The sequence below is a fragment of the Mustela erminea genome, chromosome 11, assembly GCF_009829155.1.
Source record: "Mustela erminea isolate mMusErm1 chromosome 11, mMusErm1.Pri, whole genome shotgun sequence".
NCBI classification, from domain to species: Eukaryota; Metazoa; Chordata; class Mammalia; order Carnivora; family Mustelidae; genus Mustela; species Mustela erminea.
Window position 1 is genome coordinate 104,368,890 of NC_045624.1, and position 15,006 is coordinate 104,383,895.

The following is a 15,006-nucleotide window of genomic DNA, read 5'->3' on the forward strand; positions in this document are numbered from 1 at the left end:
GGATGAATGAATGCATGGGAGGAAGGGAGGAAGAGTGGCCAGAAGGAAGGATGGATACATGAATGGACCCAAAGACTTTTAGGCTATAAATCAGTAGCCAGACTCACAAGAGGATTTTAAGCAAGTGGGCATATGATACAACATAGGACTACGACTCTAACTGTGTGCTGTGGCCCTGAGACTATGCTTTGAGAAGATAAGCTCGGTTCGATCTCCTTCCTCTAATTTTCATGAAGCAAATGCTTATTCTTTGAGCTCTAGGTATAAAAATCATTTTGAGAATGAATAATTAAAATAGACTGTGTTAAATGTAATCTTTCATTCAATTGTCCACCAAAATAGTTACATTTTTAGAATCACGTATTTCCTGAATAAGTCACTTTTACCAATTTTGCTGTCAGAACAAGATATTTAATTCCACTGGAGATAAAGATAGCCCTCAGGAAGCCTCAAGATCCTCAAGAAACCATACTGTATTAGGACCAGACACTACCTCCCCTGAGGGTGGCTGAGAGGCAATAGGACAGTCCCACTTTTGCCAGGAACCGTCCTACCAGGCTCTCCATAGCCTGGAAAAGATGTCAGGAGAGGGGAGATGCTTAGCACGGGCCTTGTGGGAATTGCAATGCATGTTCTAACCCCTAACTGAGAAGCAGGGGAAAGTGTGTTTCCCCTTTTGAAATGGATTGAGGGGGCTCTTAGAGAGTCATTCATAATGACTGAGGTATCCACCATAAGGAGAAACTGACCTCATATTCTCCACCTGGAGGCTTCCAGAGCTTCCAAAATTGGCAGACCCTTCTGCAACATGTCTCCATGGAGGAATAGGTGCCAGAATTTTGGGCAGACCCCAATGTGTGCCCCTGAGATATGCCACAGGCATACAGAATTATGCAATCTGTGACCCTCTTGCATCCTAGAAATTTCTGAAGACATTAGAACTTGGAAGGACTGCTGCAGCAATGCCTGGAAAGGGCAGGGTGATCTCTAAACCACCTAGTTGTTTGTTTGTTTGTTTGTTTGTTTTTTCCCCATCCCTGGGTGATGTGAAAAAGGGCCCCAGCCTTTCATTGGCTCCAACTAAAGGAGCTCAAACATTAGTGGAGGAGCTGGAGCAATGATTTTCCTCTAGTATCCACCAAGTAAAGAGCTGGAATTTCCACACAGGATTGATGGAGGACAAGGCTGCTTTGGGGAGAGTGGGACCAGCTCAAAAACACACATATGCCACCTATGTGACACCAGTAGTAGTAGACAGAATCAGGAAGAATGATAACAATGTCCGAAGGTTCCTCCCTCCTGAGGGCAAGTAGACAAGGAGGGATTTTTCTGGGCCCCTAGCCCTCCTTCAGGCTGCCTGAGGAGCTGGGTCTAGAGGAGGGAGGGGACAGTATTGATCCAGAGCCAGATCTTGCCCCCCACCCTCTTTGTAAGCAGCCAGAGTCACAGCTCTAGCTGTAAATTGGATATGCAATTAAGGGTTTAAATTAAGCCACACTAAGTTTTAATTACCAAATGTGACCAGGAAGTTATGGAATACGCCCAAGATTTTGTTAAAGGAAAAGAAAATAGTGGATTCTACAGAGCACAATCGAACACAGAAACTTTAAAAAAATACATACAACTATTTCATTTTTCTTTGGATTTCAGTTGCAATTCCTTCAAGATCCCATTGTCATAAAAGCCTTTACTTCAAGTAATTTTTGTTCTCTCATGGTCAAATAATCCGAGAATGTTAATTTCCCATTTTATTTTCCCTCTTTTTGCATATTTCTGGGGTTACATAATGTAGTTTCACCCATTGATCACCCCACATTAAATCTTTCATCAAAAGTTCAAAGTCAAGTATTTGGTCATTTGCAAGAGAATCTATCTGGCATTGAAAACTAGGTCTCCAGAGTGAGGGGATTAGATGATGTGCCAAACCATTGCATCCGGTTCCCTGGGTGATCTCCTAAGGCGTGCACACAGCAGGAACAATACTCCAGCCAGACTCAGAGAGGAGCACATGAGTTCCCAATCGGAACACATGCTTGAGACTACCCTTGTTTGTATTTAGCCACTCTTGTATATACATAGCTTTACTCTGGATTAAGGGGGCCTTGACTTAATGTAAAAATGCCTTTGGAAAAGCCTGTTCTACAGAGGCAATCTCAACGGATCAAACAGGATTGTGCAGCCTAATCAATGCAGTAACAGTAAGTCAAGTTAGTGTACAAGTCAAGGAAGGAGACCCATTATTTTGAAATCATGACTCTTGAGCCCAAACCTTTGTTTCCTTGTTACCAAAGCTAAAACCAAGAAAATGCATTTTAAAATAAAATAGCATTTGTGTTTCTGCTCTTTAATTTTAAAAATAAATTATGAACCTCTAAGCCTAGTATTTCCCTTATCAAAATGAAAAATTCTTTCTGGAGCCTCCCTCAGGCCCCACTCCTTCAAATTTATATCAGTACATAACTAATAAAGATGTATGTTATAATAGATCACTTCAGTGGGTATTTATGTAGCTTTCAGAAATCACTTCACAATCTTAAAATAGTTATTCTTCAATCAGCCAAGGTATTCATTCAATCAATAAATGCCATTCCATGTGATCATTGCTGTGACTGCCAAACTATGCAATCTTAAAATGTGGGGTGGGGGTGGGGGGTGGGGCTTAAAGAACAAGAGGGGTGAATATCCAGGACAGGACCAAGTATTTTATGGCAGGAAGCCTTTCAGGTAGACTGGCCAGATTCCACATAAGTCCATTCATATCAGGAAGTCTTTATCATTGTCTTAAGCCTAGAAATCAATGGCCATCATCCCTGGAGAGTCTGAAACCTGAAACAACCATATTTCTTTAAGCACCTTTGCAAAAGTGCTTAATTTTCCATGAGAACTCACCGTTTTGACCTCGCTCCTTGAATTCAAGGAAAGGGTGGAAAGTCGAGTCCAATAAACGGATAACATTCAGGAACTTCAAACTTCATTATTTCTGATGGCAACCCAAAGCTTTTTCCATTGTAAAAAAAAGGGGGGGGGGGTGTGAGGTATTTTGCGTTCAAGTAGCTCTTTCAAAGAGGGGAATGAGAGCACGCAGCCTTCTTTACCCTGGTGAGAGCCTCATATTCTATATCTTGTGTCTTTGTTTTGAGTCCAGCCCCTGGTTGAGGGTCAGCTAAGGAAAGACAGAATGAGGTTCAAATTCTTTAATTAGTTTTGTCAGTGATTCTCTATGGTTGGCAATAAAAGAAATACTTTCTGGGAGATCAGGTTCTCCTCCTGGAACTTTGGATAGGATAAAGCCCTTGAAAGGCCAAGATCATTTTCAGCCCATTGTTCTAGCCTGTCTCTGAACTGAGCTTTTTGCTAAAGAGCTTTTGAGCCAAAATTTTTATGTCATCTCCACAATCATGGCCCAGGGCACCGACAAGAATGTCTCTTCCAGATACTAACGCACAGAGATCTGCCTGCCATTTTAGAAGGGCTTCATAAAACAGTGTACTCTGTGGCCAGCCAATTAGGAGAAAAAGATTTTTTGTTTGAGAATATTGTGAATGAACACTGCAGTCTGGGATACACATTTCCTGGAATGCTCAGAAGCCGAGTCCTCCAAAGATAAAGTACTTACGAAAGGATGAGGGCAGCTCACGAAGGATGCTGAAACTCGTTTAGAAGTCAGTATTGGCGGGGAGGGGAAAAAAAAAAAAAACTTTCATAGATTCGTCTTTGAGATGGCCATACCCTTTCACACGAGCAAGTTCTATTCTCTAGTCTCTACACAGGATCATTTAGGGCTGAGCACGTAGCAGTAACCTTAAAAATAAGTTATTCTGGGGCACCTGGGTGGCTCAGTTGTGAAGTGTCTACCTTTGGCTCAGGTCATGATCCCAGGGTCCTGCGATCCAGCCCCCCATCCGGTTCCCTGCTGAGCAGGAAGCCTGCTTCTCCTTCTCCTGCTCCCCTGCTTGTGTCCCTCTCTCACTGTGTCTCTTTCTGTCAAATAAATAAATAAAAATAAAATCTTCAAAAAAAAATGTTACTGCATTGATACAGTCATGTGCCAAAACAGAAATTCTTCATATGAGATAGGATAAAAATATGATTTCAGCTCCATCTCAGAAACGGGACAGTGCAAACTCAGGCAGAATCCACAAAGGAGAAGTGACCATGTCTTTCCAGCTTATGGAGCAGCTGGAGCATGTCTAAAAGGGACCACACCCACTGCCTCCTCAGTGAGTCATCACCCTCCTCCTTCCTTGGGGAATACCAGCCTTAACTTCCTGACAGAGGACAGGGTTTTCTATGGAGGCACCTTTTTTCTCCCCTCTGTGTAAGGCATATACAGGAGGAGGAGGCTCCCTCCTCCTATAAAGGAGGGAGAAGGTATCAAATCTTATACTGATATCTAAATTCACAAATGTTTCTCTTGAGCAATCTCATTTTCCTCTACAGGTCTATATATCTAACCCAGATCACGTATCAGTTCAGAAAGAAACATTTGCTTTGTGAAGGTACCAAATTTCCTCCTTCGAACTTGACTGTCAGAGAAGAAAATAATAATAAGAAGAAGAATTCCTTGTGAGTATCACTTCTCTTATTTCAGATGTCAGATAACTCTCAAAACCATCTTGCATCATGTTCATCAAATAAGAAACTCAAACATCACGACAGAAAAAAAGACCAAAGAGACAACATAGAAGGTAGGCATTTGTTTGCCATTCTTTGAGCAAATGCTCATCTATATCTGTTTCCTCCTGTGAAGATACACATTTTGTACTAAAATTCAGGGCCACGTCCACTGATGTCATCCAATAGCGCCATATTTCGGAAGCTTTCTTCCCAGTACAAGGAAGCAGCCACTTGCCTTAATGGGAAGAATATTAAGATATAAATGATTTCTTTTCACGCTACACACATAGTCTGTAGAATACTCGACTGTATGGTGACTTTTCCGTACTATCATCTGGCTCTCAATTCAACAACGGGGCAAATGTTCCCAGAGAGCAGTGGGGATGGGAGTTGCTCCTCACCGATGGCCCCTGATGGCTGTCCTCCTCCATACCCTGCCTGTGGGCACCTTGTTATATCTGACCCAGTGGCATTTGTGACTTTGCCCACAATGTCACCCATTGCTGATATTTGCACCTCAGACTGACCAGTTGGCTCCCAACACCCCAGTTCTTCAGCAGAGTTTGAGGTTTCTGTGCTGGGTCTTTAAATTATTTCTCCTGCCTGCCCTGCTTAGGATTGCTTGAAAAATAGCAAATAAAAACAATAAGCCTGTCTTAACTTTGCCAAAAATAAAAATTGCCCGGGACTTTTCAGAAGCCACATTCAATTTGTGAATAAATGAAATGGATCTTCTGGACCAACCATGACAATAAGCACTGGCCTACATGTTCAGGGCCTGCAAGAAGTTGAGGCCCTGGGCCTAATGAGAAGCAGTCGGCGAATCTAATGAGAATCAGACAGAAGGCCTAATGAGACATTTAACATGCTCTGCCTCTCCCTTCTTTTTTGTTCCGTTTTCATGGGAATCTGTGTTTGGGGAGCTCAGTTGCACTGGCTACAAGCAGATACATATGGCCTTAGTGGGGCAATCCAGGAAACAATACCAAGACTTGAACATGGCCGGGGTTAGGAAGGGTGGAACTTGGAAAATGTACCCAAGGGCCATGATAATGTGGTGAGGTGGGTTTTTAGTTTACTTACATTTTAATTGCATCTGTGCCCTTTTCAGAATACTATGTAGTCGTAGAGCTATTGCTGATGATACAATAAACAGGCAGAGATTTCCATCACATTACATCACTGCTCCGAGGGAAACAAAGATAAGGAAAGTATGCTGTGCTGTTCTGTGGCTGACTGCTGCCATTCAGAAAGAAACGAATGGAATGTAGGTGCTGCCCCAACGAGGATACCTGGCATAGTCGCCTTCTGAGGCAACGTTCCTTGAACACTAGGTGTTTTCATTTGTTGCCCTTGGATGGAGCTGCCCACGAGAGAGATAGCTATCAAATTATAGGTTGGGCTGGGTCGAAGCTGGAGGCAGGAACAGACCTTACTTAGTTACAGCACTGCATCTCAATTACCTGTGCAGGAGGCACGAAAAGGAAAGATGTGTACGTCCGTGCCCACTGTTTGAGATTTCGTCTGACCTATGGATTTAACAGTCTTGGAGCATAGCCTGATTTAGAGAAAGTAGGCAAGATTCCTGTCTTATTTAGCATGCAAGCATAAGAAATTTGCATTGGCTTTTGTTGCTGGCCTATCAAATAACAGTTTCTTTGGATATACATACTCTTTATTTGCTTGCCCAGATGGATGCTTTAAATGCAACTCTCCCCTTCTCTGTCCATTTATTTATTTATGACAACTCTTCGTTTTGGTTGCCAAGGTCCCGCTTCTGCTTGCCCACCTGTATCTGAATTAAAGACCCAAAGGTGAATGGAACAGGCTTGCTCTTTAGTGGCGCCACCTAGTGGTCTCTCTTGGCAACACAGCTCTTGGCCGTCAAATCTGATCTGATCTGATTACCTGGTTGGTGGGGGAAGGATAGAGCAGGAGTGCACCAACATTTTAAGTTCCCGGTGCTAATCTCAGAATTCACACATGTCAGCTTTTTTAAACTTTACAAAATTTCTATGAAGTAAATTTCTAAATGCTGTTATTCCTATTAGCTAAAATTCACTGAATGATTCTTATGGGCAGAACACTGTGCTAGATGCTTTGTATATCATTGGCTTGTTTTTCTTAGTAATAATGCTATGAAGTGCAAAGTATGTGGTCATTTGAGCCTAACTGCTAGGATCTGTAATGTGCTCTAGCTACTGCTTACTGTGTGACCTTGAACAAGGAAACTGTGCCACAGTTTCCTTACTTATGATAGCACATACATCATAAAGTAAGCACTTGTAAAGTGCTTTAAAAAGTATCTGACACATCTGTATCTTTGGGGTAAATACCCAGGAGTGCAATTGCAGGGTCATAGGGAAGCTCTATTTTTAATTTCTTGAGGAATCTCCACACTGTTCTCCAAAGAGGCTGCACCAACTTGCATTCCCACCAACAGTGTAAGGGGGTTCCCCTTTCTCCACATCCTCTCTAACACATGTTATTTCCTGTCTTGCTAATTTTGGCCATTCTAACTGGTGTAAGGTGGTATCTCAATGTGGTTTTAATTTAAATCTCCCTGATGGCTAGTGATGATGAACATTTTTTCATGCGTCTGATAGCCATTTGTATGTCTTCGTTGGAGAAGTGTCTGTTCATATCTTCTGCCCATTTTTTGATATGATTGTCTGTTTTGTGTGTGTTGAGTTTGAGGAGTTCTTTATAGATCCTGGATATCAACCTTTTGTCTTTACTGTCATTTGCAAATATCTTCTCCCATTCCATGGGTTGCCTCTTTGTTTTGTTGACTGTTTCCTTTGCTGTGCTGAAGCTTTTGATTTTGATGAAGTCCCAAAAGTTCATTTTCGCTTTTGTTTCCTTTGCCTTTGGAGACATATCTTGAAAGAAGTTGCTGTGACTGATATCAAAGAGGTTACTGCCTATGTTCTCCTCTAGGATTCTGATAGATTCATGTCTCATGTTGAGGTCTTTTATCCATTTCGAGTTTATCTTTGTGTATGGTGTAAGAGAATGATTGAGTTTCATTCTTCTACATATAGCTGTCCAATTTTCCCATCACCATTTATTGGAGAGACTGTCTTTTTTCCACTGTATATTTTTTCCTGTTTTGTCAAAGATTATTTGACCATAGAGCTGAGGGTCCATAGGTTTATAGCAGCAATGGCCACAGCCGCCAAATTGTGGAAAGAACCAAGATGCCCTTCAACGGATGAATGGATAAGGAAGATGTGGTCCATATATACTATGGAGTATTATGCCTCCATCAGAAAGGATGAATACCCAACTTTTGTAGCAACATGGACGGGACTGGAAGAGATTATGCTGAGTGAAATAAGTCAAGCAGAGAAAGTCAATTATCATATGGTTTCACTTATTTATGGAGCATAACAAGTAACATGGAGGACATGAGGAGATGGAGAGGAGAAGGGAGTTGAGGGAAATTGGAAGGGGAGGTGAAACATGAGAGACTATGGACTCTGAAAAACAACCTGAGGGTCTTGAAAGGGTGGGGGTGGGAGGTTGGGGGAACAAGGTGGTGGGTATTAGGGAGGGCACGTATTGCATGGAGAAGTGGGTGTGGTGCAAAAACAATGAATACTGTTACTCTGAAAAGAAATTTTAAAAAATGACTATTAAAAGTTATTTAAAAAAAAAGAAAGGAGGAGTTATAATAGTTTTATTGGTAATAATTAAATATCTTCACTTTTGAACTGCTAATCTTGATCATTTGATAATAAAGAATGAAGCAATATTTTTAAAAAAGTATCTGACACAAAGTAAGCATTCAATATATGCTAGCTAGTATTATTAATAATAATAGAAGGCTTGGGTCCTGTCCCATTGCAGCTAAACACTGGTAGACAAAAACCCCATTATACAGACTGGTCTCAAATTTCATGTCCGAAATCTGAAATAGACACCCAATAGTACCAGGCAGCTCTATAAGTATCTCCCTTTCATGTTCACTTTTAAACTCCCCAAACAACTATTTTCTACCCATTTATCTTCATATTTTCTACACCAAGGCTCTTCTTACCCTCAGCTGTTACCTTATTATTGAGGTAACAATTATGGAGAAAACACACAAGTAGGTAGGAGCTTTTTCATCTCTCCTTCACCATATTTGCTGACCACCAGTTCTCTGCCCTCTGCCTTTTGCTAAGGGATGAAGTTCCCATTCTCATCAAATGGTAAGTGTTCCAATTACACACCTGGATCTCATGCCCTCTTGTCTTTTCAAAGACTTGGCTCCAGTCTTTGCTAAATCATCACAGTCTCCCTTTCTACTAGATCACTACCATCAGCATCCAAACAGGCAACCTTAAAATAATCCCACCTTGAGGCTACACTCCCTCCAATTAGTATTCCTTTCTCTGCTTCTAGGTAGAATGTTCTAGGTAGAATGAAGAAAATCATATCCCAATAAGTCCTCTATTTCTACCACTGTGTCTGTCTTTGTGAAAGTCACCCATGACCTCTATGCCACCACCAAATCTATTGGCAGCCTCTCTCTGCTCTCTTTACTTCTCAGCAAGGTTTAATTCATCTTTGCTGAGTTGCTGTGACACCACACTCTCCTGATTTCCCTCTTCCCTTGTCTCCTCTTGTTGACCTTTAAAGTGCCCACTCAAATGTGCCATCCTACCCCTCTTTTATTCTGTGTGTCTTTAATTCAGAAAATTCATCTACCCCCACCACTTTAAATTTACCTATATAAAAATTAAAAAGAGATACCCCTTAGCCCTGGTCTTTTTCTGAAACTCCAGACTCTGATACCTACTCCTGACTTAGCATTTCCATGTGGATATATAATAGGCACCTCAAACTGCCACAACAATAATTTTGATAACATACTCAAACATATTTCTATTTCAGTTTTTTTCTTCTTAGTATGTAGCGTGACTGTTCACCTCGTTGGTCCTGTCAGAAGTCCTAGAGTCTGTGATGAGGAACCTTTGATACTTCTTTCCTTTCCCTAAACTTAAAAATATGTTTCACCTCTATCCATTACACTCCATGTGGATATTTCCCACTAGCAAGAGCCCCATCATTTCTCCCCTGGCCGAAATGTGTCTCCTAACTGACTATCCTGATCCTATCTCCCACATCTACAATTCATTAGCCACACAGCAGCTAGAGCCATTACCTAAAAATATAAATCAGATCACACTACATCTGTCCCTTAAATCCATCGATGGTTTCCTTTTTCATTGTAATTACATCCAATTTCTCACCTTAACAAAACACGATATAGTGTAGTGTCTTGAAGAAAAATAATCATGAAGTTTTCCTTAATTCTGAGTTTTCTCCACTATCTTTCCAACAAATTCATTTTTTTAACCTAAGCTAGCAGAGTCTAACTTAGTTATTTACAGTAGAATATCTGTCATTATATACCCTAAAGAAAATTATTCTGTTTAATGTCAGGCTCTTTGCAAGAAAATGTTTGGGAAATGGATAAATTAGGGACATATCAACCTGATTGCAAACTCCTTCCATCCAAAACCAATAGGTTGTGTGTGTGTGTGTGTGTGTGTGTGTGTGTGTGTGTGTATAATTAGAAATACATATGCACACACAAACATAGTGATACTTAATAAGAACTTGTTGAGTTGCTTTAAATTGACTTATAATTTTTCTGTGAACTCTGCCTGCTCCCAAATCTCAGAGACAAAACAAAGCACTCCTAAATTATCCTGGAAAGGAAAAGAACTGGCAAAGTAAAACCCTTTGCTATAATATAAGACTATTAGGAAGGAATCAATGAAGATAAAAGTGCTAGAAATGTATACCTGAATGTCCTACTATTGCCCTGATCCTGGAAGCTTTGCTCCCTAGAATAAATTTGGGAGCTTCAGGAAGCAAAAATAGCAGCTTTCTACTATTTGTATTTGGTTTTGTTTAACAAGCACTTATATATGACTAACTGGGTGCAAGGCACCACTCTAATTGCTTTATAATCACTGTCATATAACCTACAGTCTCCTCAATGAATATGAAGTATCAAGTACTTTTGCTTAACCTCAGCTACCCTACCTTCTCAAGGTGGATGCTCTTCAAAGACCTAAAGAAATGTGAGCATAGAATTTTTGAATTTGTAACTCCAATGTAGCAGGTGTGAAATACCTGAAAAATGAAAAAAAAAAAAAAAACAAGTTATATTGCCAAGGGTGGATATACTATTTAGTCTTCTCAATGGTGGTTGGTCTTCCTTCGGGAAAACATGAGGAATACTTTAAAAAGAAAAATAAATGAATAAAAACTGAGCAACAGGAGAGCTTGTCTTTCAGGCAGCCCCTTCATCCTGAAAGCTATTGCTGGGGAGGAAAAAACTTTTCTCCACTCTTTAATAATCTTCTGGTTGATCTGAGACTTAAATTGACATGAGACAGATTAACAGAAGAGAACCAGATGTAATTACACATGTAAAGGGAATCCATGTATATATGAGAGATTCCAAAGATAGTCAGCAAAATGAGGTATATCTGTCATTCTGGACCAATGAGAAGGGGGTAGGGGTCCTGGGCTTCACAGAGAGGGGAGACAATTCATGGGAAGAATGGAAAGAATAAATGTTCAGTAAACAAATATTTGCTGAGCTACTCAGAAACATAGGACTTTTTATCAAACAGGCTTTGCTAGTTTCTTCCCTATCTCCCATACCTCATTCATATTAATACTCTAGTTATCTGTGGTGATAACTCCCTTCCTGGAATAGGTCCTCTATCTAAATTCTTTTTTTTTTTTTTAAGATTTTATTTATTTATTTGACAGAGATCACAAGTAGGCAGAGAGGCAGCAGAGAGAGGGGGGGAAGCAGGCTCCCTGCTGAGCAAAGCCTGACTCCGGGCTCGATCCCAGGACCCTGGGATCATGACCTGAGCTGAAGGCAGAGGATTTAACCCACTGAGCCACCCACGTGCCCCTAAATTTTTGTTTGTTTGTTTGTTTGTTTTTGTTTTTGTTTTAATTTAATTTTTTTCCAGTGTTCCAAAATTCAATTGTACACCACATCCAGTGCTCCCCTCTTTTAGGCAGTTACCAGGACAGGTAAAAACAAAAGCTTCTTAAGTCTTCTGGGTTTTGTTTGTTTGTTTGTTGTTTTTTGTTTTTCAGAATTATCAGCCTGAAATAATCCACATGCCAAAGAGACACATTTTGGGATGGCAAATTTTGCTTCCCTGTAATGTTTTCCCACCTAGGTTTATGAAGGCCAATCCCCAGACTTTTTCCAAATAAGTTAAAAGTATGTTATTTCAGCAGGTGACAGCACAGGAATTCCTGTCCTCCTACATACTGTTTATACACAAGATATGTTACATTTGCATTGGGTATATATTTATATGTGCAAGTACCTAGCAAAGCTTAAATTAACTGTTAGAAAAACATAAATGTGATCCTTCTGTAGTTCTTTTTTCCCCCACAAATGGCTCTTATAGTGAAATTCCAGGTTGAAGTATCATTTGAAGCTGTGCTAAAGAGAGATCACCTAAGCTTTTGTGAAATCCACTATCATTAGGAGCACAATGGACAAGACTCACTCTAACCTGGAAGAAGCTAATGGAGAGAAAATTGTTGGAGGAGTTTCTAGAAGATGCCAATACTCAAGCTGTACCTGGATCAAATAAATAATCAGAATCTCTGGGATTGTACCTGGCTATCAGCTTTTCTGAAAGTTTCTAGCCAGAATTCATAAAAGAAACATTACTAACTGGGTACTAGGTCTACCTACATCTCCAAATAAGATGACCAGACCTTAGTGTCTGTAGGATGCTATACAGTTGTTATCTCTTCCATATAATCATATTCCTCTCTGACTTTATTCTGAGACAATTTTTTAATTTCACAGTAATCATGTACTCAACTCACCAAACGTAACTTCAAAGTCATTGAGGAATCAAATCTTCATTGAAAAAGCTTCTTAGAACTGTAAAGAGGCCACTGAGAGTTCCAAGACTGGATCCTGAGCTCCTCTGAGAGATGCCCTCGCAGTACTGGTCCTATATAGAAGTAGTGGTCCTACTTCACCAAGACAACAGAGCATCATCACTAGAAGAAGAATAGTCTAAACCATTGCCAAGACAAGAAATAAAACCAAGTCAAGGGGATCAATGGCAAGAGCTGATTTGAGGAGAAAGTGAAGCTTAATTGTGAAGGTAAGTGAAGCTAATCTCAAACTGATTTGAGGAGAAAGTGAAGTTAATAATTTCCATTGAACAAAGCCATCTTGAGTACCCATTGTGTTCTAAGTATTGGACCAAGCATTGTAGGTAATATCCTACCTTGTGGGATCTGAGAATTTAAGGAAGATATGTTATCAAATGATTTAAAAACTACATGGAAAGTTATGAGCAGAGTGAGAAAGGACATTTGTCCCAAACTGGTGTATTTGAGAAGATTTCTAAAACATAACCTTACCCAAGTCTTGAGAAGTAAATGTTAGTGAAGCAAGTTAGGAATGCCTGGGAAGTGGGTAAGCAAGGGCAAAGGCACAAGCACCTTTGACACCGCAGAGGTGTGTGTGGAGGGTGGTGTTGGGTGGTTTATAAACAGTCTGGTATGACCAAAGATGAGAATGTGAGGCAGGAAAGAGCAAGGTCAGATTCATATGGTAGATTCATCGTGTTGCCTGCAGTGTGGAGAATGGGTTTGAGAGTGGGTTTGGGATAGAGAATATGGCTGAGGAGGGTGAGTCAAAGATGACTGTAGTGGTCTAGGTGAGTGATGGTAGGGCCAGTGCCAGGGCAGTGGCAGTAGAGGTGGATATGAATGGGCAGGAAGTAAAATCAGCAGGACTCAAGACTGATTAGATGTGTGGGATGAGGGAGAGAGAGAGCTGACTATAAACAAAGAAAGTCGGACATTGTGAGAATGTCACCCTCAGGACACAGAGTTTGAAATAGGTGGGGACAGACAGTTTAAGATAAAGATCATGAACCTCATGAGGATTTGGGGTGCCAGCTTTTAATAGAATATAAGCTGTGTGGTTCAGGTATGGCACAGCCTTGAGTTATTAAGTTGGATTGCACATCTGTAGAAAGTGCTATAGAAATACCTTGTCTGTCTTCTCCACCTTCATTCTGTATTTTACTTATCACATTGACAGCTGGGATTAGTACTTTCCTAATTCAATTGTTTTTGTAAATCCCCATTCATCTGATGATTGATTACAGGTGTCTATAAACTAAGAAATGACAGAGTAAGCTTGGCCTCCCTTTGCTCCTTCCCTCAGTAACCAGAGGCCTGGAAAGTCTTGGGGCTGCCTCGGGAACAGTAACACACGCTAAATGAGGAGCTGAAGGAAGGTGAAACATTTAAATTAACCTTCAGTGGAAACCCCAACCCACTTGTTATGGTCATTCTTGGCACAAAAGGCCTCTCATGTTGGCTAAAATCCAGAAACACAAAAATGGTAAAATAGCAGGACAGAAAGTTGGCATAGACCCTGTAGTGATTCCCTGTCCCACTGACTCCCCTGCCTTGGAATTCTGTCTAGACTTGGCTTCAAGGCACATTCTTTCAGCCTTTGGTAGGCAGAGGTGTCCGAGTTTTGCAATGTGTACATGATTTAAAAAGAACTAAGAACAGGCTCTCAACAAACCACTGCTTTCTAAAGGTCAAATCTCACTGCTCCAAGTGTGACCGGGGAACACAAATATATTCCAGATCGCTCAGCCCACAGGTGCAGAAGCTTGCTGCAAATTTCATGTGCAGACTTGCGGGGTCCTTTCTCTGAGTCTCCAGATGCACATGGAATGTTTTATGTACAGGAAGACAGAGGCTACACAGGGACAGCTGGGTTTTGGAGAAAAAAGTATGGACATGTAGTTAATTCTACCACAAATCCCCATATTCAAGCCACCAACATAGGAAGGAGAAAGGAAGCATCCAGGGGGATTTCATCCACATACTCATTCCAAAAATTTTGAGTGCTTACTATAGGTCAAACATTTTCCAATGATATTTTCCTTCCTGTGACAAAATTTCTCACACTAGAGAAATATGTTTCTTGCCACTCAGAAATCACAGTGCCATTCAGGGAGTTAGAACATTGGCATACCATTTGCCCTGATTTATGATATCACTAGGAAAGTGATCTGATGACTTTTCTTTTATCTAACTATCCTAGTCACTTTTCATAAATGCCCAGGGGAGAAAGATACCTTGAGAAGTGCATTTCACAAAAGAAGCCATCTCCCTGAAGGAGATTGAGAAATGTTTGATTTGAAATGCAATTGATCATCCCTCTTGTGCTCAATGGCTATATTGCCAGGAAGGTGTTGCCTTGGAGAGCCACAGGTTTTCAAATTCTCCACAAATAGAAATACAGAAAAATTTATCCGATGAGCATAGTGATGATTATTAAAGTAGGCTAATAAAAAT